The sequence below is a fragment of the Triticum urartu genome, chromosome 5 (genome assembly GCF_003073215.2).
Source record: "Triticum urartu cultivar G1812 chromosome 5, Tu2.1, whole genome shotgun sequence".
NCBI classification, from domain to species: domain Eukaryota; kingdom Viridiplantae; phylum Streptophyta; class Magnoliopsida; order Poales; family Poaceae; genus Triticum; species Triticum urartu.
In genome coordinates, this window is record NC_053026.1 from 597,289,224 (window position 1) to 597,316,183 (window position 26,960).

The 26,960-nt window shown below is 47.2% G+C and overlaps 1 long non-coding RNA gene across 5 annotated transcripts; it reads left to right on the forward strand.

Moving 5' to 3' along the window:
• Positions 1 to 3,012: 3,012 nt before the first annotated feature.
• On the forward strand, positions 3,013 to 6,038 carry LOC125511072. 5 transcript variants are annotated; one of them, XR_007284888.1, is made up of 4 exons: positions 3,016 to 3,525; positions 3,616 to 5,169; positions 5,285 to 5,414; positions 5,641 to 6,038. It is a non-coding gene; the product is annotated as an uncharacterized LOC125511072 (long non-coding RNA). The 5 variants fall into 5 exon arrangements; XR_007284889.1 differs by having other exon boundaries at positions 3,017 to 3,525; positions 3,616 to 4,951; positions 5,065 to 5,169; positions 5,285 to 6,038; XR_007284890.1 differs by having other exon boundaries at positions 3,017 to 3,525; positions 3,616 to 3,981; positions 4,106 to 5,169; positions 5,285 to 6,038.
• Positions 6,039 to 26,960: the final 20,922 nt, after the last annotated feature.

Here is a 26,960-nt window from a genome sequence, read left to right on the forward strand (position 1 = left end):
CCAAGAGACATTGTGGATTGCCAGTGAACGAAGTTTGTGAAGGTTTGGGAGTCTACCTTGAAGACTTACCAGAGTGATTGGGCGAGGACTATGTGACCTTAGCTCAAGGAGAATACGGTGAGGACTTGGTGTCCTGAGCTGCGTGTTCAGGACTGGGTGTCCGGGACTGTGTGTCCTAAGGTTTAAATACCTAGCCGCTCCAACCAGACGTACAGTTGTCACACAACTGGAACTGGTCCAACACATCATTGTCTTCAACGAGTCACTGGTTTCATCTTCACTTCCTTTTTCTTACTGTTACTCATTGTGAAGCCATTGCATGCTTGCTCTATCTTTTGTCTTCACAACGTGAATGTATGATCTGTTTGGCTTCATAACTTCTTCCTACCTGATCCTTATTACACTGCAGCTGTTTGTCATTGTGCTTTCACTCTATTGAATACTTGACCATGGCTGGCCTAGTGTAATCTAACTTCCGCTGCATAGTAATAGGCATAATCTTTGCTGTTTGTCTTCATAACTCCCACGTTTTGAAGACTTTCATAAAAATCGCCTATTCACCCCCCCTCTAGTCGATATAACGCACTTTCACCATTGGGCACATTATACAACCCGACACGTTTCGTGGGTTTACCACTAGTAGAAAACGGAGTTTTAGCATCGGTTCGTAAGGGCCTTTAGTGCCGGTTCCATAACCGGCACTAAAGGGTGGGCACTAAAGCCCCCCCCCCCTTTAGTACCGGTTCGTCACGAACCGGCGCTAAAGTGCGACCACGTGGCATGAGCTCACGCCCTGGTATGGGGGACCTTTAGTACCGGTTGGTGTTACCAACCGGTACTAAAGGTTTTTAAAAAAAAAATTGAAATTTTTGGAAAAAAAATGTTTTTTTATTTTTAATTTTTCTTAATTATTTGATGATTTAGTCTCTAATCACCTCTCTTAACTGCTCAAGTGTGGATCACTCATTCCAAATCACCTAACTTCCCGGCCGATCACCCATCCTCTCACTCCCCCAGCCTAAGCACGCTTAACTTCGGAGTTCTATTCCCCCTACATTCCAAGTCAGCACTTGTTGTTTTCCTAACAAATGTAAGCTGTCAATCCTATTAACCCTCAGCAGTTTAGCTTGAGAATTAGGTCACACGTTTCACCGTTTGAGTTTGAAACTATTATTTTAAAAAACAGTAATTATTTAGTAACACTAATATTTATTGAATAAGTTTGACCACAGTTTGACCATAGTTTGACCAGATTTGACCAAAATTCAAAAAATTAAAATAATTATTTAGTAACACTAATATTTTTGAATAATTATGTAGTAACATTAATACTTCTTGAATAAGTAGTTTGACCAGATTTAACCAAATTTTTTTAAAAAAACTGAAATTTGACCATATCTTTTTTTCCTTTTGGAATATGAGGATTCTAAAAAATTACAAACAGGCCATAGGCAGTCTCCATCGGATGCGAATTTTTGTGCTGATTTTTTTGATATATTATACGTTTTTCCCGACATCGTATGCAAAAGTTATAGTCGTTTTACATTTTCCCTACACTTTTTGCAAAACATGTCCAAATTTAAGTTTTCAAATTTCAATAACTAGTAGGTGTAGTAATATAACTACCTCTCGAAGGATTTTATTTTCTGAAGTTTTTATCATTTTCTTTTGATTTTTTCAAAACTGAAATGGCGATACACGGGGGAGGGGGGTAGAGTTTGAAAATTGCCCTATAGTCCCGGTTTGTGTCTCCAACCAGGACTATAGGTCAGACCCCTTTAGTCCCGGTTCATGGCACGAACCGGTACTAAAGGTGATCATGGGGCCCCTGCCTGACGCCAGCCTGCCACCACCCCTTTAGCACCGGTTCCTGGCATGAACCGGTACTAAAGGTTCAACACGGACCGACATTAATGTATAGCCGTTCGAACCGGCACTAACGGTGCCATTAGTACCAGGCCAAAATCGAACCGGGGCTAATGTGTCTCACATTAGGTCCTTTTTCTACTAGTGTACACCCGTTTCGGTAGTCCCCGAACCCGAAACCCGACAATACCCGCGAAATTATATTATTTTTTTACCACTGTAATCATCTTACCCCCGAAATCTTAAAGGCCTTCATGTGTTCACAAGATTGGATAAGAAACAAATATAAAGGTGTGTCTTTCTTTACATATTATCATAAAGTTTAGCATTATCTTGCTGCAATGTTTCATAAGATGTTCATTACTGCTTATTTAATTCTCATAGATGCTGACAATGAATAAGGACAATGCTTTTGAAGTTGTCTTCAAGACATTCAAGAATGAATGCAGGTGAAGTACAGGTACGTGCAAATTTCATATACTAATATGCATATTTTTCTCATGTTTAACTTTAACTTGAGCGAATTTTAATCTTCCCTAGAACTTGGCACTTTCATTTGGCATTGGAAGATTTGAAGATGGTCCTTTGGATGCTTGGAGATGTGAAAGATGTCATGATGATTCCAACTTTAAAGTGATTTGTGAACTATAAGTTCTATTTCAGAACTTATATAGCTGTTGAATCATCTACTATTGTTTTTTGTTGAAATTTACTCAAGTTATACTGCTAAAATGTGCTTGTTTTGCTGCTGAAATGTTATTCTTTGTCGCTATTATGTTTGTTTAAATATTTTGATTTTATCGTGGGTTCCCCGTGGGTTCCCCGAAACCCGATGGGTTTAGGGGACGGGCAGAAAACTAGTCCCGGATACGGTGACGGGGACGGGGACAGGTTTATGATTTTCTCGTGGGAATAGGTTTGAGACGGCAAAACTCGATGGGTTTCGTCCCCGTTGCCATCTTAACGCGCAGTAGTAGGCTGAGCAGGGCGACAGGTTTGGCAGCCATACGAAAGGTTCTGGAGAACCATCGGCCTATGTACGTTATCGTCCGAACTTTACTCGCCGTTTCTCTCAAAAAAAAAGGAATACTCGCTGTGTTTTTTTTTTTTAACAGAAGGAATACTCGCTGTTTCTCTCTCGTTTATCCACCCCATCGCTCTCTCTCTCACTCTCTCTCATTCTCCATCCCATCCAGATCCCGCCGCCCCAACCCTCTCACCCTTCCCATCCACAGGGAGCCCCGCCTTTTCCCGGCGAGTCGCACCGCCCCAACCCTCTCCCACCCTCATCTCGTAGCTCCCCTTCCCTTCATCATGCTCGGGCTCCCTCCCTCTTCTGCGGCCTGGACCCATGTGCTTGGCGGAGCCGTGGCGGGGGAGCTTTACCGGCTACGTCGTCGTGGGTTCACCGGAGTGAAACGCCGGACTTTTTCGGGAGAAGACGCTGTTGCGACGCCTCTCTGCCATCACCGGTGCTGCCATTTTCGTCGGGCGTCGTGTGCGACCCACAACATTGGGGACACACCAGTTTCGTCGGTCGATTCAGACCCAACTCCATCCCCGCTTCTTCCCTCGAGCCAGCGATAGCTGTTCTATTCCATCCCCGTTTAATTTTGAGTACTGGAGTCCAAGGCGAGCGCAACTATGGCAGGGAATGAGGTACATTTTCCACTCCATTCAGTAAACAATTCTATTTCTGTCACGCTCACTTTGCAGTTAGATTATTATTTACAATCTAAGTTTGAGTAGGTGCGTGGGATGAATCCATCAATTATTGTATTTGGCCTGCTCTCCCAAGCTGCTGCCTCGAGGTCGCCATACTTCGCAAAAATCATGACGGTGCTGCGTTGTGCTCACCATGCCCAGAAATTGGGGGTCACGAGGAGGAAGACAATGGCACGCACGAGGAAATTAGAGACGGCGGTGGCACCAAACATTACTTGAGCCTGATCGTTTTTTTTTTGCTAGCTTAGCGTTTTGCTTTCATAGGTTTGGAGCTCTAAATTTAAGCTTTTCGTCTGAATCTTCATTTGATCCACAGGCTTCTGATCGTTCTGAACAAATGCTTCAACTCTTTGTTGTTTCATTTGATTTTTGGAAGTTCATTAGATTTTGGTAAGTTGTTTGATTTCCCTTAATCGATTTCTGAATCTCCTCCCTTCTTTAGTGGAGCTCCCTGCAAGTGTTATTTTAATTCATGGTTAAATTCTATTTTGGTGTTGGCTGTTGAGAATATCAGATGAGACAAGCAATGGAATGGACTGTGTGGACAATCACAGGAATGGTGTTCCGTGGATAGGTCATGTGTTGGAGAGGGAACGACACGTTGCAGCAGCGAGAGGTCTTGCCTCTTTTCTGCTGTTCTTGCTTCTCCCCTATGATTTTTTAGTTGGTTGTCTTGGAGAGGAAACGACAAGCTGCAGCAGCCAGAGTAGTAGGAGAAGCAGCTTCAACTCCCACGGCATGTTCTACATTTTTCTGCACTGATGTATTTGTTATGGTCCAACTGAATTAGTTTTGACTGCATCTTATTCTCTGTAGTCTCTGAGATTTGTTCTCTAGTTCAAACTGTGCGTCAACTGTTCAAATGAATGTCTTAATTAAAAGAACACTGTTTGATGGAATGCCAGAAAAGAATGCACGTCTTTTTCCTGGCTAAAAATTCGTTCAGAGTGTTCTGTTTTTTCTATCTGGTAAATTTCATTGGCCTCAGAGTTGATTCCCTCTTTTAATTCATTTGGTGTGGTTTTCTAAATGAAGAAGCAGAACCATTTTGGTTGTTATTCACTACTGCTCCTCATGGTCCATTCCCTTGGATTTGGAAAGCGGATTTGATGTTGGATTTGTTGAAATAGCCACTGGCGAGGCAGTGCTTGATTTCGTGAACATCAACACTTTTTTTCATACTGAGAACTTGGCAACATCAGCATGAGTTCTTCCCTTAACTTCTCTTTCTTTCCAATGGACTTCTTATTGCGGCTATTATGGACAATGAGAGGGCTTCTGCGATTTTCTGTTCGTGAGTTTGGAGATCAGTTCCCCACGACCCGCACCATGGATCGGTAATGGATTTTTTTTGTTGCAGGTCTATTTTTCTGAACCTCTCTTTTTATCTCAGAGCTTTTTAATTTGTTTGTGAGCTTGAGGAGGCTCAGCAATTAGTATCAGCACCTCACCACTTCCGCGCGTCCGCTGCAGTCAAGGTGTTTGACCTCCACCTCCCCCGCCTGATACAGGGCTCGATGCTGCTATAAAATCCCGTGCGAAATTTTCGATTCATGGAGCTAGCTACAACCGAACCAGGTTTGGTAAAAAAATGTTGTGCGATTATCTCTTCTCTAGTAGATCTTGGATCATCTCTAATTTTGGTGATTCCTTCTCCATTTTCTTGCTGATGGCATGTCATAACACAATATAGGTGATGAAAAGCACCTGATGATCCCACTCCGGCGCCTGGTAACTAGGCTCACTAGGATAGCCCCCATGGAGACGTCTTGGCAGTTGCGGCCAGCATTTGTTTGTGTTGATGCCTGAATGAAAACAACATGGTGTAGTGTTGCATATGATCATTTAGTTTTGCTTTCCTTTTTCCAATCTTGTGTGAATTGTATAGCTGTTTCTCAAGAACTCGTAACTTCTGTTGTTGGGAATTTTAGGGAGATGTAAATCTGAATAAATAGGAGTATTAAGTGAAACACATGTTGAATTTGACCTCTTTTGTCATATAGTTTGCTTCCTTTTTTCCAATCTTACATGAATTTTGTTGTCTAACAGATGGGCTCTGAGTTTGGACTTGGGCATGGCCGCCGTGCAGTCCGCCACCGCTGTCTCCCCCTCTGCGTCAGCATCCCGTCTCCTGCAGGACCATGGCCTCCGCAGCGCCGGCGTCATCGAGCACAGCAATGCCGACGCCACTGGGGCGTGTAGTATACTGGAGGCTCTGTGTCATACGAGTAGATCATCCAAGATGGTTCCCACTTGCACATCAATGTTCACAAGTACTTGCAGTACTAGTTTGTTTTAGGCTGCTGCTGTAATCAACTATGTGCTTCCTAGTCATTTTCTGCATCGTATTGAACATTATTTAGTTTAATGTATGGCATGAAACTATTTTCACCAGCCTTGTTGCCTTCCACATTGCAGTTATCTTTAACCCTGGTTGAATGGCTTGATTCATGGGCTACAGAACTTCCATGTATATTATCTCCAGCATCTATGGTATCCATCACATATATGTAGGTCTGGGTTCGAACCTTATTTTCTTTGATTCCCTTTTGAACCTTCGAGGAGTAACCTTGACAATTTCCGGGGATATGTTGACGTTACGTTGCATCCGTTGCTGGTTGGAAGGCACCCAAGGGGGTCAGCTTTCCATTAGCCAGGTTGGGTTTTTCTTCATCGGACTCTGACTCGGCGACGTTCCCAACATCTGGGTAACCAATCCCTTCTTCGTCTGATCCTGAAGATATATCATCGATCCAGAAGAGAACCGAAGAACTGTTGAGAGAAGGTTTGAACCTTTCCTTTCTTCACAGCTTCTTTTTTCCTTATGCGGTTATGCCTTGCTTTGTTTTCATTCGAGACTTTCAGGCCTTGTTGCCTTCGCCGGATGCTTAGCAGCAGTGGCGGAGCTTGAAACAAAAAACTGGGCGGGCAGGGCAGGCTAATCTGAAGGGAATTGCTCTTGAGCTGGCCATCACTTCATGCATAGTGTGAGTGTTTTGCTCTTAGGCTGGGCGGGCCGTGGCCACCTTTTGCCCTCACGTAGCTCCGCCACTGCTTAGCAGCCCATAGCTAACAAAAAAAAGCCGGTGTTTTGTTCCCCATCTATACAGAAGAACAATTTGTCTTCATTTTGAAACTCGTGTGTAGTTTTCCCTTTGACCCAAACTTGCATGCGTTTCACCCACTTTACCAGACCCGGGCACTTGACCCAAAACATGCATGCGGATGCAGTTTAAAATCCATTAGCAGTTTGGCACGCTGATGTTTCCTGTGCACGCGGGCGGACGGACGTGGTAGCGCCCGCATGCACGCGAACTATCCATGCATGCAGGCGCGTTCACGGGATTGACTGCTGGTTCGGCAGCATGGTATTGATGTGTGTGGACGTCTATTACTTTCCAATGGATATGCACAAGCCCCTGCATGCATACAACCTGTTCGTCACCAGTTTTATGAAAGTGATTGGTCAACTTACCACACCAAGCTGCTACCTGCTAGATGCAATCTAAAGATGCAACTAAGAGTAACTCCAACCGGCCGACCCAAATGAACACCAATTTTGTCTGTTTAGGTCGGCCGTCCGCGTGTGCATGTACGCTTTGTCGTATGGGATCGGTTGATGCGCCCAACAAGAGCTAGATGCATTTTGGGCATGTCTGCGTCGGCATTCAGTTGAACACCTGATGGGTGAGCTCCCGTGTCACCTCGGCCCGCGCCCCGCGCCCGTGAGCTTGCCTCCGCACTACAGCTCGGCCTCTTCCTGCCCCGCAGCTCGCCGCGGCCGCTCTCCCCTACCCCCGTGTCCGCCACGGCAGCTCGCCCCTGCCCCCACGCCACTCGCCCTGCCATCCGAGGGCTCCTTTTTTTGCGCACGAGAACCTTCTCTATAATTAAGGTGGTCGTTGCACCCGCCGACACCATCGCCCCTGTTAAGTCTTTCATGATGCATATCCGTTAAATCAGATGTTAAAGAAGTAGAGAGGGAGAGATTGAGAGAGAGAGAGAGAGAGATCATGACCGCAACACTTATATTACACAAGAATCACCATCTTGCATGGACAGAACTGTGCATATGCCCATCTGAGGGCTCTCATTTTTATGCACGAGAACCTTCTCTATAAGGTGGTCGTTGCACCCGCCGACACCATCAACCTTGTTAAGTCTTTTATGATGCGTATGTGTTAAATCGGATGTTAAAGAAGTAGAGAGGGAGAGGGGAGAGAGAGAGAGAGAGAGATCATCACCGCAACACTTATATTACACAAGAACCTCCATCTTACATTGACGAAACCATGCATATGCCTATCTGAGGGCTCTCATTTTTATGCACGAGAACCTTCTCTATAAGATGGTCGCTGCACCTGCCGACACCATCAACCTTGTTAGGTCTTTTATGATGCGTATGTGTTAAATCAGATGCTAAAGAAGTAGAGAGGGAGTGGGAGAGAGAGAGAGATCATCACCGCAACACTTATATTACACAAGAACCTCCATCTTACATTGACGGAACCATGCATGCCCATCTGAAGGCTCTCTTTTTTATGCACGAGAACCTTCTCTATAAGGTGGCCGTTGCACCCGTCGACACCATCGACCTTGTTAAGTCTTTTATGATGCGTATGCGTTAAATCAGATGTTAAAAAGTAGAGAGAGAGAGATCATGACCGCAACACTTATATTACACAAGAACCACCATCTTACATTGACGAAACCATGCATATGCCCATCCGAGGGCTCTCATTTTTATGCACGAGAACCTTCTCTATAAGGTGGTTGTTGCACCCGGCGACACCATCAACCTTGTTAAGTCTTTTATGATGCGTATGTGTTAAATCGGATGTTAAAGAAGCAGAGAGGGAGAGGGAGAGGGAGAGAGAGAGATCATCACTGCAACACTTATATTATACAAGAACCTCCATCTTACATTGACGGAACCATGCATATGCCTATCTGAGGGCTCTCATTTTTATGTACGAGAACCTTCTCTATAAAGTGGTCGTTGCACCCGCCGACACCATCAACTTTGTTAATGAAGGAAATATGCCCTAGAGGCAATAATAAAGATATTGTTTATTTCCTTATATCATGATAAATGTTTATTATTCATGCTAGAATTGTATTAACCGGAAACATAATGTTAAAGTCTTTTATGATGCTTATGTGTTAAATTAGATGTTAAAGAAGTAGAGAGTGAGAGGGAGAGAGAGAGAGAGAGAGAGATTATCACCGCAACACTTATATTACACAAGAACCTCCATCTTATATTGACGGAACCATGCATGCCCATCCGAGGGCTCTCTTTTTTATGTACGAGAACCTTCTCTATAAGGTAGCCGTTGCACCCGTCGACACCATCGACCTTGTTAGATGCGTATGTGTTAAATCGGATGTTAAAGAAGTAGAGAGGGAGAGGGAGAGAGAGAGAGAGATCATCCCCGCAACACTTATATTACACAAGAGCCTCCATCTTACATTGATGGAACCATGCATGCCCATCCGAGGGCTCCCTTTTTTGCGCACGAGAACCTTCTTGATAAGGTGGTCGTTGCACATGCCGACACCATCAACCCTATTAAGTCTATTATGATGCGTATGCGTTAAATCAGATGTGAAAGAAGTAGAGTGGGTGAGAGAGAGAGAGAGAGATCATCATTGCCACTGGCGGAGCTTAGTGCAAGCAAAAATGGGTTGTGGCCCGCCCAGTTTTGCTGCAAACCAATGGGCCTTTAGGCAGAAATGGGCCATGGAGGTAAAAAAACGTTGGGCTTTCTTCAAGCTGGCCCGCCTAGTCATTTTGATGTAGCTCTGCTACTGATCACCGCGACACTTATATTACACAAAAACATCCATCTTACATTGACGGAACCATGCATGCCCATCCGAGGGTCCCCTTTTTTTGTGCACGAGAACCTTCTCTGTAAGGTGGTCGTTGCACCCGCCGACACCATCAACCCTGTTAAGTCTTTTATGATGTGTATGCTTTAAATCAGATGTTAAAGAAGTAGAGAGGGATAGATTGAGTGAGAGAGTGTGACACCCCGAGCCCGACGCGCCAGGTGTCTTCCAGTTTTTTCGCTGTTGTTGCCTTGTCATCCGCTTACATGTTGCAGCTTGCCATGTCATCATTCGCATTGCATCTACATGTTTTCAAAACTTGCATCCGTCCCGGTCTCCCCGTTCCTTCCGTTGTCCGTTCTGAGCCCAGACACACTTGCACGTGCCCGCGACACGTCCAAAATAGTATTTTACAAGTGGTCAGAAAATGTTCTCCAAATGGGATGAAAGTTGGCGTGTGGTCTTATTATAGTGTAGATAGACCGCCTGTCAAGTTTCATCGCATTTGGAGTCCGTTTCATGCCCCAACGGATAACTATAACGGCATTATAGTCGGTCTAAACGTCGGACGTTTTCGGTCTCCGAAGACTGTGCCGGGACTCTCCTTCTCTTCTCTCTTCTCAGCCCAACCCACTCTCTACCAACCGCCAGGCCCCGAAATCCCTCTTTGCACAGTGCATCGACCCCCCTCGAGTGCGCGTCCGAAGCTGTCCCAAACCCGACCCGCTTAGTCGTCACCGTTGCCTACAGATCATCCCCAAACATCCCCTAAATATCTCCGTTTTTCTTTTTGGACTCCCTAGCCCATTTATTCTAGACCGCCTCATCGCGATCGAAGGATCCAGATCATCCCCCCCTTTCGTATATATATATAGTCCCATAGCCCATCTTTAGACCCAAACCCTAAAATCTAGGACTTATGTCCCCGCCGCCGCCGCCACACTCAAAATCCCACCTCGGGATCCTCCCATCCCCCACCGAGCCAATCAATCACCAGCCTCATCCTCCCCCGTTGCTCCAAGCCTCCCCGGAGTACCCAACCAGGCCGGCCCTTCTGCAGTTCGTCGCGCCGCCCTGCCAGGAGCCTGGAGTCCCCCCGCCTCCTCTGCCTCGTCCCTGCCGCCGGCCACACCCTCTCTTTGATCCAAAAGAAACTTCGCCGACAACGTCAGGAAGCGCCTTTCTCTAACTCACTGTGTAGTATTCAGACGGTCATCAAAAGTGACATAAAAAAGTAGGGAACATAAAATAATTTGGAAGACTGTCGTTCCGTTCCTCTGATGTGGCGGCGGTGCCCAGACATGTCCAAGCCTCTGCGTATCCACCTCAGATATGAGTCCGATATGAAGATTGCCAGTAAGTTAGGACGTTTGGGCCTGTTTTAAGCAGCGTGGTTAGGTGCGGTTTCTGGCGGTCTATCTAAGTCAAACAAGTGCTTTTTAAAATCATCCATATCTTTTAAACCGTAACTCCGATTTGAACATGTTATATATGAAATTTGATTAAAAAAACATGTAGAATATGAATATGAGATTATTTTTACCTGTTAAGAATTTTTAAATATTATTTTAGAATATATTTGAGTCAAACCAAATGATTTTCTAAATTATCTGCATCTTTTAAATCGTAACTTCGATATTAACATATTATATATGAAATTTTATTAGAAAAATGTGTGGAATCTAAATATGATGTTAATTTTACCTATTAAATATTTTTAAAATATTGTTATGGAAGCAAACTTATAATTTATAGTGCAAGATTCTTTTTTCATACCGGCGGTGATCCCGATTGCAAATAAACACCCCACTATGACCATATACGAAAAATATATCGATAACTACACATGCATACCTCTGAAAAATGTCGCAGGGGAAAACAACAGATTTCTCATCGTGAGAGTGAGAGAAAGCGAGCGAGAGGGGGGGGGGGGCGAGACGCCTTAGGATTAACCATATTCAACATACGTTTTTTGTTGTTTTGTGTGAACACCGAGACCATCGCCGGCGAGCGTGAGAAGGAAGATAAGCGGCAACAAAAATATGATGCCTTGCAAAAATAAAGGAGATGGACCTATTTGTGGTCTTGAGTGATGGTTGTTGAGTTAAGAGCGTGTGTTATGTTTTCTCTCCCGTTGCAACGCACGCGCTCTTTTTCTAGGGTCGCGCTATTCATCATCCTGGGCGAGGAATAGTTATTCTTCACCCCCTCTCAATTTTGACATCAATGCATCGTATTTTTACGTTTCATAAATTTTGTCTTATTTCATACATAAAAAGAGAGCGTAAGAAAATATGTACTCACTGTAAAAAATATATTATGTTACGTAAAATTATGAACGTAAAAATATAGTGTAAAACATACTTAAAATGTGATTTTTTTGGTATTATAACCTATATCTTTGTTTTTTATACCAAATTTTACATATTGAATCAATATGCATGTAACTATTTATATTCTAAACCTAATTTATTTAGGAAGCGATCGTAAGATTACCACGGCTAAAGAATAGCTTATTCTGAACCCTTGGTGATGAATAGCAACACTATATATATATATATATATATATATAGTCTATTAGTAACCCAGGGTGAAGAATTCACCCTGGTCGATCCACCGCGCCAATCTTTCTCTGGGTTCGAGTCCACCCACGCGCTGTTCCTCCAACGCTCCGACCCTCAACCTTATCATCACGAGCGAGGTAAATCTTTTCTCTGACGTGGTAAGTTTTTCCCGTTTCTTACGTTCGCAAAAACTATTTTCTGTTCGTGGGGTTAGCCCACTCCTACGCATCCTCAGTTCCAAGTCCAATCCCTGCGGCTTTCGGCGGCGACTCGCTTGCGTGCTGGCGTGCAGCGTGGTGATCGGCGACTTAGTGAGGGGGCAGTGGGAATGATGGCGTGGTGGTCGATTGGATAGGCTGGGCGTCCCTGGCAGTCGACGGTTGACCACGGGTGCGCGATGGCCTGGTGCACGGCGGACTCGGCGGTGAGCTCGGTGTGGCCTCAATGTTGGGAAGCGTGGCTTGTGTTGGTCGGTTGGCTACAGCGGCAGTTCAGGTGGTGCTGGTGGCGGCACTATGGGTAGTGCTTGCGGCCGCACTGGATCGACCATGACCGCTTTGTTCCATCCTCTGGCCGGCTGCCACGGTTGATTGCTCCAGTACGTGTTGGTGAGTTCAGTACAGATCTCTTCAACGCCTCGTCTATGGATGGGCTTAATGCCCTGTATTTCTTTTGCCCCAAATCCCTAATTGGATAGAGATCTCTATTTAAACTCTTAGTCTGAAGTCCCACTCTAATCATTGTTATGCTCTCTCTTCTCTGTTTGAAAGTGACAATCTTCTGGCAATTGGTTGCCTCTGACTTGTTACAAATCATGTATTGTTTTGTTCATAGCCTGTTTCATTGTGCACTATGATTGGAATGTGAAATATCTGACGTCATTGAACAGTTGGTATCTTTTTCACTTGCCATCTTAGACATAGACAGTTCTGTTTTGGGCAAGTTGCTCAGCGCAGACAGTTGTTTGATTAATTTTCTGACCTAATTAGTACCAATTGGATTTTGGGATGTGGAGGTATCTTATATATCTGTCCAAGAGCTCGCCTCGGCATCCTCTCGAACTCGAGATCCGACTAAGAGAGCTCTCCCCAATGTGTGCAACCACTGCTCAGCATGTAAAGAAGCTAATTATTGTTAATATAATCAATATTTTTGCTGATTTTCTTGGAGGGCAAATCATTGCAGCGCTGAGCAGATGTCCAATTTGATCTGTTGAAGTGGTTCACAGTTCCTGTCACATGTAAGACAGCCATAACACTCCTGTCCTATGCATAACGTGGAAATGTTATACATACCTCTGCTATGAAGAAACCTGGAGATTGATCCGGAAACAAGAAAACTTTATAAAGCTCAAGTATTTTATGTTGGGCTAAGTCCCTCCACATGGAGGTGTGTTGGCAGCCCAACATCAACCCATAAGTCCAAGACATGCTAGCCGTTGATATGCGCTGCATCCAACGGTTGAGAGCGCTTTCAAGGGAAGTGAAGCAAGTAGAAAACCCTAGTCACTCCACCCCTGCTGGTGGAGGCTGCCATTCATGAGAGTGAAAGAGAGCACACAAGAGAAAACACAACCTGAGAGAGAGGAAGAAGAAGAAGCAGAGGTTCTGTCCAGATTTGCTGCATCTGACTAGACAGTGTTCAAGCTGGTGATTGGAGGCTCAAACGTGCTTGGATCGACCCCAAACTTGGTGAGCTCGTTCCTTACTTTGAGTACTCCGATCTGATTAGCTGGTTTGAGGATTGGGTCAGTGGAGCATCAGATTTGAGAGTGGTTTTGCCAGCTCTGACTGCTGCAGTTTCAAAACAGAGTAATTTTAGGAGACGAATAGTTTGGGTAGGCAAATGATGTCCGATTGAGCTGAAATTTGGAGGGGATGTCAAGAACTCATGTGTCTACTTGTATGCCAAATTTGGTGATGTTTGGTTTAGCGGTTTAAGAGCAGTTTACAAAACACTTAAGGGTACAGAAGCTGTGTAAACTCTGCTTTACTAAAATCTTGCCTCTTGTGGCTGTTGTTGCTGTTGCCGGTTGGCAATGTGGAGAGTGCGTTGTAAATCTCTCTAGAGGTTCTAGAGCAGACTTTGTACTCATCATTCTCATAGTGAAGTTGCGTGGACCGGTCGGTCCACAACCGTGGTTTTTTACTTCTCAAGTTGAGGAGGTTTTTCCACATTAAATCCTGTGTCACATGTGCATGTTGTTTGTGTTATTCCGCTGCTTACTTGTTGGTTGAAGCTGTCCTCAAAGTTCATCACAAGTGGAGGGGGCTGTGTAGTATGCATATTTGTCGTGTAGGTGAATTTGTGCAGCGCATTGTTGCTGTCCAGCCCCAATAAAGTGGTATCAGAGCCTTGGTTTGCTTGTGCAAATTGCTGAGTTTCTTGTGGTGAAAGATGGAAGTGAATAGCAGCAAGATGATATCTTTGAATGGTACAAATTATCAAGCATGGAAGGGCAAGATGGAGGACTTGTTGTGTGTGAAAGAATACTGGAAGCCAGTGTTCTCCACTGAGATGCCGGAGGGATTGAGGAAGGTTAGTGGAAGGTACTTCATCGCCAAGCTTGTGGGTTCATTCGGCAATGGGTCGATGACAATGTTTTGAACCATATCATTGATGAGACACATGCACGCACCTTATGACAGAAATTGGAAGAGTTGTTTGCCCGAAAAGAAAGTACAAACAAGATGTTCTTGATCAAACAATTGATGTGCTTGAGGTACAAAGAGGGCACTCTAATTGCAGATCATGTGAATACATTCCAAGACATTATAAATCAGCTTTCTTCAATGGGAATAACATTTGAAGATGAAGTGAGAGCTTTGCTGCTACTAGGCTCATTACCGGACAGCTCGGAGACCTTTAAGGTCACGGTTTGCAATTCGGCACCTAATGGAGTTGTCACTTGGAATCTTGTGAAAACCAGGGTACTAAATGAAGAGTCTAGAAAGGTGGCTGAAGCTAGTTCTTCCTTACATTCAGAGGTGCTAGTCACTCAGTCCAGGGGGAGAAGCAAGAGCAGAGGTCCAGGTAAAGGGGCAGAAAGAGGTAGGAGCAAATCAAAAAGTAAGTATGCTTATTATGAGTGCCATCACTGCCATCAGAAGGGCCACATTAAGTGACAATGTGACAAGTGGAAGAAAGACAAAAAGAAAAAGAAGAAGCAAGATCAGAAGCAAGTTGACAGTGATAGTGACACAGAGGGCAACCGAGTTACTGCAGTAGAAGAGGACATCATGCTTGTTATGCATGAAGAAAATGAGGGCAGATTTGGTTCCACTGTTGAGGAGAGGATCACTGTTGTTTCTGATGAAACCGTCAACCTTGTGGATGGTGACGAGATGATTTGGATACCGGACAGCGGTGCTACCATTCATGCTACATCTCGCAGAGAGCTCTTCACTAACTATATATCAGGTGATTTTGGTGTTGTGAAGATGGGGAACAATGATAGAGCAGCCATCATTGGAAAAGGAGATGTGCATTTGGAGACCGCAAATGGTACAAGGTTAGTCCTCAAATCTGTGAGGCATGTCGAGGCACTTCGTCTCAATATTATCTCGGTTGGATTGCTTGATGGAGATGATTACTTGAGCAGTTTTGGAAAAGGGCAGTACAAGCTCACCAAAGGCAACATGATTGTTGCAAGAGGTAAAATGGTCTCAGTGTTGTATCATGTTCATGCTAAGCTCTTTAGTGCTTCTGTCAATGCACTAGAGAAGGATGATCATTGTGCTCTATGGCACAAGAGACTTGGGCACATGAGTGAGAAGGGGATGACAGTGCTAGTGAAGAAAAAATTGTTGAAGGGTGTGAAAGGAGTTCACATCAAGAAATGTTTAGATTGTCTAGCAGGGAAGCAACACCGAGTTGCCTTCAAGACTCTACCTCATCACAAGAAGCCCGAGAAGCTGGACTTGATACATTCCGATGTTTGCAAAATGTCGGTAAGATCTCTTGGTGGTGCTAAGTACTTTGTGACTTTTATTGATGACTTTTCTAGAAAAGTTTGGGCCTTCACTTTGAGGACCAAAGATCAAGTACTAGGTGTATTCAAGCAATTCCAAGCCTCGGTTGAGAGAGAAACTGAGAAGAAGATCAAGTGCATCCGCACTGATAATGGAGGAGAGTATATTGGGCCATTTGATGCATATTGCAAGCAGCAAGATATTAGGCATCAATTTACTCCCTCGAAGACACCACAGCTGAATGGTCTTGCTGAGAGGATGAACAGGACAATTGTGGAGAGAGTTAGATGCTTGTTGTCAAGTGCAAAGCTACGCAAACACTTTTGGGGTGAGGCTTTAATGACTGTAGTTTATCTTATTAATCTCTCACCAAGTTATCCTTTGCAGGGAGATGTTCCTAACAGGGTCTGGTGTGACAAGGACGTCTCATATGACCACCTGAAGGTTTTTGGGTGCAAGGCCTTTGTTCATATTCCCCAAGATGAAAGGTCAAAGCTTGACTCGAAGACACAACAGTGTATCTTTCTTGGCTATGGTGGTGATGAGTTTGGCTACAAGCTGTTTGACCCTATAGCAAGGAAAGTTGTGAGAAGCCGTGATGTTGTTGAGGGAGTCCTGGATTAGGGGTTCTCCGGACAGCCGGATTATCTCCATTGGCCGGACTGTTAGACTATGAAGATACAAGATTGAAGACTTCGTCTCGTGTCTGGATGGGACTCTACTTGGCATGGAAGGCAAGCTAGGCAATACGAATATGGATATATTCTCCTTTGTAACCAACCTTGTGTAACCCTAACCCTCTTCGGTGTTTATATAAACCGAAGGGTTTTAGTCCGTAGGACAACAACCATAACATACAATCATACCATAGGCTAGCTTCTAGGCTTTAGCCTCTCTGATCTCGTGGTAGATCTACTCTTGTACTACCCATATCATCAATATTAATCAAGCAGGACGTAGGGTTTTACCTCCATCAAGAGGGCCCGAACCTGGGTAAAACTTCGTGTCCCCTGCCTCCTGTTACCATCCGTCCTAAACGCACAGTTCGGGACCCCCTACCCGAGATCCGCCGGTTTTGACAATGACATTGGTGCTTTCATTGAGAGTTCCTATGTGTCGTCGCCATTAGGCTTGATGGCTCCTACTATCATCGATAGCGATGCGGTCCAGGGTGAGACTTTTCTCCCCGGACAGATCTTCATATTCAGCGGCTTTGCACTGCGGGCTAATTCACTTGGCCATCTGGAGCAGATTGAAAGCTATGCCCCTGGCCATCAAGTCAGATTTGGAAGTTTGAACTACACGGTCGACATCCGCGGAGACTTGATCTTCGACGGATTCGAGCCACAGCCAGGCGTGCCGCACTGTCGCGATGGGTATGACCTAGCTCTGCCGCCGAGCAATACCCCAGAGGCCGCGCCCGCATCAGCTCCGACCCTTAGCTCGGAGCCAATTGCGCCAATCGAGGACGGGTGGCTAGACACCGCCTCAGGGGCTGCAGTCTCGATGGCAATCGAGCCAAACACCAGCATAATCCTCTGCACAGCCCATGACTCCAAGGTGCCGGACTCTTCTTCTGACTCCGAACCATCCGCGCCCCTGCCAATCGAATCCTATTGGGTGCCGGTCATGGAATTCACCGCCATGAATATCTTTCAGCACTCGCCCTTCGGCGACATTCTCTCTCTTTGTCAGGAGATCCCTGGCCGAATTATGGCCAACAGGATTGGGATGCGGACGACGAAGAAATTCGACGCCCACCCACCACCCACTTCGTAGCCACTGTCGATGATTTAACCGACATGCTCGACTTCGACTCTGGAGACATCGACGGTATGGACGACGATGTAGGAGACGAACATGAATCAACACCTATAGGGCACTGGAAAGCCACCTCGTCATATGACATATACATGGTGGATACACCCAACGAAGGCAATGGCGACGAGATAGCGGAGGATGACCCCTCCAAGAAGCAACCCAAGCGCCAACGTCAACGGCGCCGCTCTAAGTCCCGCCAAAGCAAAAGTGGTGATACCGGCACAGGAGATAATAACACTACGGATAGTGCCAAAGACAACAACAATCCCCTCCAGCAAGATTTAGAGCAGGAGGATGAAGGAGCCAGCTCTCCTGAGAGAGCGGCAGGCGAAGAAGAGGAGGATGATCACATGCCCCCCTCCGAAGACGAGGCAAGCCTCGGCGACGATGAATTCGCCATACCAGAGGATCCCATCGAACAAGAGCGTTTCAAGCAACGGCTTATGGCCACGGCAAATAGCCTGAAGAAAAAGAAGCAGCAGCTTCAAGCTGATCAAGATCTACTAGCTAACAAATGGACTGAAGTCCTCGCGGCCGAGGAATATAAACTCGAGCGTCCTTCCAAGAGTTACCCAAGGCGCAGGTTACTACCCTGACTGGAGGAAGAAGCGTATGATACGGCTGATCGGCCACCTCGTGGCCGCGATAGAGAGGCATTCCAGCCAAAAGCTCAGCCTTCCCCCAACGCCATTCAAATAAAAAGGCATGGGGAGATACGCCAGACCTGTGAGACATATTGGAGGACAAGGCAAAGCATTCAAGATCGATCTACGGATCACGAGGGCACACCACTCTGCGAGACGACAAACGTCACGCCGGATACAGTAAAAGCAAATCTGGCCGGGCCGAACACAGCGGGCAAGACCCATTCGAGCTGCGTCGCGATATAGCCCAATACAGAGGCGCCTCACACCCCTTATGCTTCACAGACGAATTAATGGAACATCAATTCCCAGAAGGTTTCAAACCTGTAAATATTGAATCATACGACGGCACAACAGATCCCGCAGTATGGATTGAGGATTTCCTCCTCCACATCCACATGGCCCGCGGCGATGACTTACATGCCATCAAATACCTCCCACTAAAGCTCAAAGGACCAGCGTGGCATTGGCTTAATAGCTTGCCAGCGGATTCCATTAGTTGTTGGGAAGATCTGGAAGCCGCATTCCTCGACAACTTTCAGGGCACTTATGTGCGACCACCAGAAGCCGATGATTTGAGCCACATAATTCAGCAGCCAGACGAGTCGGCCAGGCAATTCTGGACTCGGTTCCTTACAAAGAAAAATCAAATCATCGACTGTCCGGATGCGGAGGCCTTAGCGGCTTTCAAGCACAACATCCGAGACGAGTGGCTAGCCCGGCACCTTGGTCAGGAAAAGCCGAAATCTATGGTAGCTCTCATGACGCTCATGACCCGCTTTTGTGCGGGAGAAGACAGCTGGCTGGCTCGCAGTAATAACATATCAAAGAACCATGGTACCTCAGATACCAAGGATGGCAATAGTAGGTCACGTCGCAACAAGCATAAGCGCTGCATTAACAGCGAAAATACTGAGGATACGGTAGCCAATGCCGGATTCAAAGGCTCTAAACCCAGTCAGCAGAAAAAGCCATTCAAACAAAGTACGCCGGGTCCGTCCAGCTTGGACCGTATACTCAATCGCTCGTGTCAAACACACGGCACCCCGGACAAGCCAGCCAATCACACCAACATGGATTGTTGGGTGTTCAAGCAGGCCGGCAAGTTAATTGCCGAAAACAAGGACAAGGGGCCGCATAGCGATGACGAGGAGGAGCCCCGGCAGCTGCACACCGGAGGACAGAAGAGGTTTCCCCCCGCAAGTGCGGACGGTGAACATGATATACGCGACCCACATCCCCAAGAGGGAGCGGAAGCGTGCGCTCAGGGACGTATATGCGTTGGAGCCAGTCGCCCCAAAGTTCAACCCTTGGTCCTCCTGTCCGATCACCTTCGATCGCAGGGACCACCCTACTAGTATCCGTCATGGCAGATTCGCCGCACTGGTCCTAGACCCAATCATCGACAGATTTCACCTCACTCGAGTCCTTATGGACGGCGGCAGCAGCCTGAACCTGCTTTATCAGGACACAGTGCGCAAAATGGGTATAGACCCCTCAAGGATCAAACCCACAAAAACGACCTTTAAGGGCGTTATTCCAGGCGTAGAGGCCCATTGCACAGGCTCAATTACACTGGAAGTGGTCTTCGGATCCCCGGATAACTTCCGAAGCGAAGAGTTAATTTTCGATATAGTCCCGTTCCGCAGTGGTTATCATGCGCTGCTTGGGCGAACCGCATTTGCTAGATTCAATGTGGTACCGCATTATGCATACCTCAATATCAAGATGCCAGGACCTCGCGGAGTTATTACAGTCAATGGAAACATAGAGTGCTCTCTCCGAACAGAGGAGCACACCGCAGCCCTCGCAGCAGAAGCGCAAAGCAGCCTCTCAAGGCAATCAACCAGTTCGGTGTTTCAAAGCCCGGACACCTTCAAGCGCGCTCGGGGCAATCGGCAAATAGACCGCCTAGCGCGATCTGAGCTCGCGTAGCAATACGGCGGCCACCCCAATCCCAGCCCAATGGCGATATTCGTGTCGCGCATACATAATTACGCATTAAAAATACCATGGGCACAGGTGGGGAGGGGGGACAACTGCGGCACGCCCCAAAACGCGGCCTAAACCGCACTAGGGGCTTCCCGTTTGGTTATTTTTCTTTTTCTTTCAAGACCTTAATCTCTGAAAACACTGTCCGGCAGCACTATTGCCGAACACATGATGCAGCAACCAAGGAGGTAGACAGCTACGTTATACCACGGAATTCCCAGGTTGATTACAGTAATGAGCGAAATATTCGATTTTATATCATTCCTCAGCTTGCCCTTGGAAGGGACATAGTCCTACTCTTTGCTTATCGCACTATCTGTATCACTCTGCTTCAACGCAATTTTTGAATAAACAATGCATGACATTACGACTATTATTGCATTCTTGTTATATATATATATATGTGTGTGTGTGTGTGTGTGTGTGTGTGTGTGTGTGTTCATTAATGACGCCTTGCACCCGTACACTCTGGTACGGCCAATACACCAGGGGCTTACGTACCCCACAATGCGGTGTGAAAAGTCTGAACACTTTCACAAGTGCGGCACCCCGAACTTATAGCATTATATGCATCAGCTCCGAATCATGTCTTTGGTCAAATGTTGGGTTTGCCCGGCTCCTATGTTTTGGTACCTTATGTTCCGCTCTATCGGCTAAGGTAGCGCTAGGAGAACTACTGTGATTGTGCCCCGGATCTGCCGGGCTGAGCACCTCAGTAGAGAAAGCTAAAACTGACTGTCATGGTAAGGCGAGAGACTGGTCGCTGTTCGGCGAGGTTTTTTGAGTCCCTAAAGACTTATGCCGCTTAGGGCGAGGGGCTGGCCCTGTCCGGCTTACAGGCGTGTATCGCGCCCCGAATTCGGCCTTCCGAATACCAGGGGCTTCGCAGAAATTTAAAATTATAGAATTCTATGGCTAAGTGAGAGTGATAAAGCATTATTAGTCCGGTTGCCTTGTTCATTGTGCTGAGCACCTCCCTCGAAGGACCCAAACATGGGAACAAGAGTGCTCAGGTTTATCCCGAACACCCCAGCACTCGTGGCATGGGGGCAAAAGCCGAGGACTAGCCATCTCTCAGATTGGATAAACAGCCAAACAGAAGGTAATATTTTAAATTCCAACAAGCGTTGCATAGTGCATATGCAACAAGTTTTCATACATACAGGATAAAACGAGCAAGTCTCATTCAAATATTACATCTTTCGAACACTCGTCCATGATGAGACGGGCGCCCGGCAGAACACCCTCATAGTACATCTCGGGGTGGCGGTGCTCCTTGCCCTCTGGCGGCACCTCCTTGATCAGCTTCACAGCGTCTAGCTTGACCCACTGCAATTTCACACGGGCGAAAGCCCGGCATGCACCTTCAATGCAGACAGATCGCTTGACGACCTCCAGCCGCGGGCAGGCATCCACGAGCCGCCTCACCAGGCCGAAGAAGCTGTTCGGAAGGGCGTCGCCAGGCCACAACCGGAGTATAAAGCTCTTCATGGCCTGATCGGCCGCCTTATGTAGCTCGACCATCTGCTTCAACTGGTCGCTCATTGGCACCGGATGTTTGGCCTCAGCATACTGAGACCAGAACAGCTTCTCCGTCAATCTTCCGTCCTCGGCCTGGTAAAATTGGGCGGCATCGGACACACTGCGGGGCAAATCTGCGAATGCTCCTGAAGAGCTCCGGATCCGGGTAAGTAATCGGTAATTTACTTTTACATGCTTGCTTTGCATATAGAAAGCCTTACCCGCCGCTATCTTCTTCATCGCGTCGATCTCTTGGAGGGCCTTTCGGGCCTCGGCCTTGGCACTTTTTTCACTCTCGAGGGCCGCGGCAAGCTCAGACTCCCGCGTCTTGGAGTTAAGCTCCAACGCCTCATGCTTCGCCACAAGAGCCTAGAGCTCTTGCTGCACCTCGCCCACCCGGGCCTCGTGCTTCTCTCGCTCGGTGCGCTCCTTGGCCGCTGTATCTTCGGCCCTGGCCAGCGCTTGCTTCAAGGTCGCCACCTCGGTTGTGGCCCCTGGCAAAAATACAATGATCCTGTCATTTTGCAATCGCGTCCTTTTTTATATATACATATCTATGGACGAGGTATTACTTACCCTTGTTCTCCTCGAGCTGCCTCTTGGCAAGGCCGAGCTCTTTCTTGGACCCCTCGAGGTCCTGCTTCAGTACGGCGACCTCCGCAGTTAGTGTGGCAGACGCCAGCAGCGAAGCCTGCATATGCATATTGACATACTTATATTAGACTCCTGTGATATTATTTGATCCTCTGTTCGGCTTTTCTTTGTGAACACCGAACAAAGCATCAGGGGCTATTGTCTATGCGGTAATATTTCTACTACATTTTACAACACTTACCTCAAAGCCTGTTAGAAGGCTGGGACAGGCTTCAGTCAATCCGCTCTTGGCGGATTGAACCTTCTGGATCACCGCACTCATGATAGTGCGGTGCTCCTCGTCGATGGAAGCGCTGCGAAGCGCTTCCAGCAGATTGTCCGATGCCTCTGGATGGACAGCGGTCACCGGCACAGGCGTCTTGCCCCTCTTAGAAGGAGACCGCCTGCCCGAGCCCGGAACCGCTGGAGGGTCCGGCACGGTGTTCGGCTGAGGGCCGAAATCGGAGCTCTCGGGGGCCCCATCCCCGCGGCTCCCACAGTACAGAAGGTCGCCTTGAGGCGCCTCCAGGACTGTCTCCCCTCGATCCGGTGCCTCTTGAGACAACACCTCGGCGTCGTCGGCAGGATGAGGGAAGGTGGCGGTCGGGACTGGATCGCTATCCATGTCCGACAAGCCCAAGGATCCGTCCGATGATACATCGATACTGGCTTGTGGCGGCCTGCATAATTGCGTTTGGCGTTAGGGAAAGCAGTGCGACAAAGGAATCCTAGGAGTTACTCTGGTATCCGAATACTTACGATCTCCCCGGGGGCTTGACCCTGGGCAACCACTCGCCTTCGCCTTCATCGGCGGCGGTGGAACTGTCCGGAAGGAGAGTCCTTCCCTTCTTGGACCCTCCGGCCTCCCCGGTTGGGGCGGCCTTCCTTTTCTTGTCTCCCCCAGTTGGTGGGGGAGCATCTTCTTCTTCTTCTTCCTCGTCTTCGGGGGAAGAGAGCGCCGCAGAGTCATCGGACGGTGAGTCCGATGACGCCTGGCGCCGGGAACTCTTTCGGGTTCCCTTGGCCTTCTTGGTCTTCTCCGGCACCTTATAAGGGGCCGGAGTCAGCATCTTCGCCAGAAGAGCGTCTGCGAGGCCTTCGGGTAAAGGAGCCGGACAGTCGATCTGTCCGGCCATCTTCTGCCAGTCCTGTCAAAGGTACGGGAGTTTAGATCCCGCATGGTGTCAATCAATATAAAAAATAATTATCCTGTGAAAGGTAAAACAGCTTACCGCACTGGCTTGGCGCTTCACGCTGAATCCGCGATCCTCAGTAATAGGGGGAGGGGCCTCGGCACTTTTGAACAGGACCCTCCAGGCATCTTCGTGAGTCGTGTCGAAGAGCCTGCTCAGAGTTCGGTGCTGCGCCGGATTGAACTCCCACAAGTTGAACTCCCGTTGTTGGCACGGGAGTATCCGGCGGATGAGCATAACTTGGACTATGTTGACAAGCTTGAGCTTCTTGTCCACCATGTTTTGAATACATGTTTGGAGTTCGGTCAGCTCTTTCAAACTACCCCAGGACAGGCCCTTCTCTTCCAGGAGATGAGCCGCATGGGGAAGCCAGATCGGAACTCGGGGGCCGCTGCCCATGCAGGGTCGCGCGGCTCGGTGATATAGAACCACCCCGATTGCCACCCCTTTATGGTTTCCACAAAGGAGCCCTCGAGCCATGTTATGTTGGGCATCTTGCCCACCATGGCGCCTCCGCACTCCGCCTGGCGGCCGCCCACCACCTTCGGCTTGACATTGAAGGTCTTCAGCCATAAGCCGAAGTGGGGCTTGATGCGGAGGAAGGCCTCGCACACGACGATAAACGCCAAGATGTTGAGGATGAAGTTCGGGGCCAGATCGTGGAAATCCATGTCATAATAAAACATGAGCCCCCGGACGAAGGGATGGAGAGGGAACCCCAGTCCGCGGAGGAAATGGGTGAGGAATACTACCCTCTCATGGGGCCTGGGGGTGGGGATGAGCTGCCCCTCATCTGGGAGCCAGTGCGCGATGTCGTCGGGCAGGTATCCGGCTCTCCTCATTTTCTTGATGTCTCCCTCCGTGACGGAGGAGACCATCCACTTGCCTCCCGCTCCGGACATGACTGGAGAAGGTCGAGGTGGGAAGTGCGGACTTGGGCGCTAGAGCTCGAGTGTGCGAAAACGGATGGGTAAGGGAGGAAGAAGGCGTGGATAGAAAGGTGAATCCTTATCCCTTTATATGGGCGGACGAAACTAAGCGTCCCCACTTGCCTGGTAAAACTCGCTTATCCCCCAAGCACCGCAATTGATGGCACGGTTGGTTTACCCACGCCCGTATTGATGAGAATCCCGTAATAAGGGGACACGATCTCTGCTTTGACAGGACGTGTCGAAAAACTGCCTCGCGTTATGTGCGGGGCTGGTTAAAAGAAACGGTTTGAATAATCACCGGGCCATGACATAACGTCATGCTGCCAAAACAAGCCAGCAAATTAGATCTGCGAAGATATTATTCTCTCTACGGTGGAATGTGGAACTTATTTTGCAGGGTCGGACACTATCCTCGTATTCAAATTCTTCTGTGATGTATTCGGAGAAGGAACCTGCCTTGCAATGCCGAAGACAATACTGCGTGCCGGACTCATCGTCATTGAAGCCTGGTTCAGGGGCTACCGAGGGAGTCCTGGATTAGGGGGTCTCCAGACAACCGGACTATCTCCATTGGCTGGACTGTTAGACTATGAAGATACAAGATTGAAGACTTCGTCTCGTGTCCAGATGGGACTCTACTTGGCGTGGAAGGCAAGCTAGGCAATACAAATATGGATATCTTCTCCTTTGTAACCGACCTTGTGTAACCCTAACCCTCTTCGGTGTCTATATAAACCGAAGGGTTTTAGTCCGTAGGACAACAACCATAACATACAATCATACCATAGGCTAGCCTCTAGGGTTTAGCCTCTCTGATCTCGTGGTAGATCTACTCTTGTACTACCCATATCATCAATATTAATCAAGCAGGACGTAGGTTTTACCTCCATCAAGAGGGCCCGAACCTGGGTAAAACTTCATGTCCCCTACCTCCTGTTACCATCCGGCCTAGACGCACAGTTCGAGACCCCCTACCCGAGATCCGCCGGTTTTGACACCGACAGTTGTGTTTGTTGAAGACCAAACAATTGAGGATATTGTGAAGACAAAGGGGCGGGTTCCTCCTCCTCAGCAACAAGACATGATTGATTCTGACCCAGTTCCTGCAGCTCCAGCTCCCGTGCAAGTTGAAGCAGATGCAGAAGATGTACAAGATGATGTACATGGTGTTGCAAGTGAAGAAGATGCTCCCCAGCAGCAGCAACAAGAGTATGATGCTGAAGTTGATGATCCGGATCAGCAGGAAGCACCAACACCAGAAAGTCCACCAGCTGCTCCACTCAGAAGATCCAACAGGGGTCGAATTCCTTCCAGCAGGTATCCCTCAGATCAATACGTGGTGTTATTATCTGACAGTTCAGAACCTGAATGCTTTGCAGATGCAATGGAAGATGAGCACAAGAAGGAGTGGAAAAATGCTATGCAAGAAGAGGTGGATTCCTTGCATAAGAATCATACTTATGAGTTGGTGAAGTTGCCCAAGGGCAAGAAAATTTTGAAGAACAAGTGGATCTACAGAATCAAGCAAGAAGAGCACACATCACATCCAAGGTACAAGGCCAGGCTAGTTGTAAAAGGATTTGGCCAGAGAAAAGGCATTGACTATGATGAGATCTTTTCTCCGGTGGTGAAGATGACATCCATAAGAGTAATCCTTGGCATGGCAGCAAGTCTCAACTTGGAGGTTGAGCAAATGGATGTGAAGACTGCATTCCTTCATGGTGAGTTGGAGGAAGAAATATACATGGAGCAACCTGAGGGGTTTCTTATGAAAGGCAAAGAAGACTATGTGTGCAAGCTGAAGAAAAGTCTCTATGGCCTGAAACAAGCACCAAGACAATGGTACATGAAGTTTGAAACTGTCATGGGGGAGCAAGTCTACAAGAAGTGTAGCTCAGACCATTGTGTGTTTATTCAGAGGTTCTCAGGTGATGATTTCATCATATTATTGCTCTATGTTGATGATATCCTGATTGTTGGCAATAATGTCTCTAGGATTGCTAAGTTGAAGAAGGAGTTGAGCAAATGTTTTGCTATGAAAGACTTAGGTCTAGCAAAGAACATTCTCGGGATGAGAATTGAGCGAGACAGAAATTGCAACAAGTTGTACTTGTCTCAAGAGAAGTATATTGAGAAGGTACTTCAGAAGTTCAGGATGGAAAATGCTGAAGTTGTGAGTTGTCCACTAGCAGCCCATTTCAAGTTGAGTAGAAAGCAATGTCCTACCACTGATGAGAAGAAAAAGGAAATGCATCATGTTCCT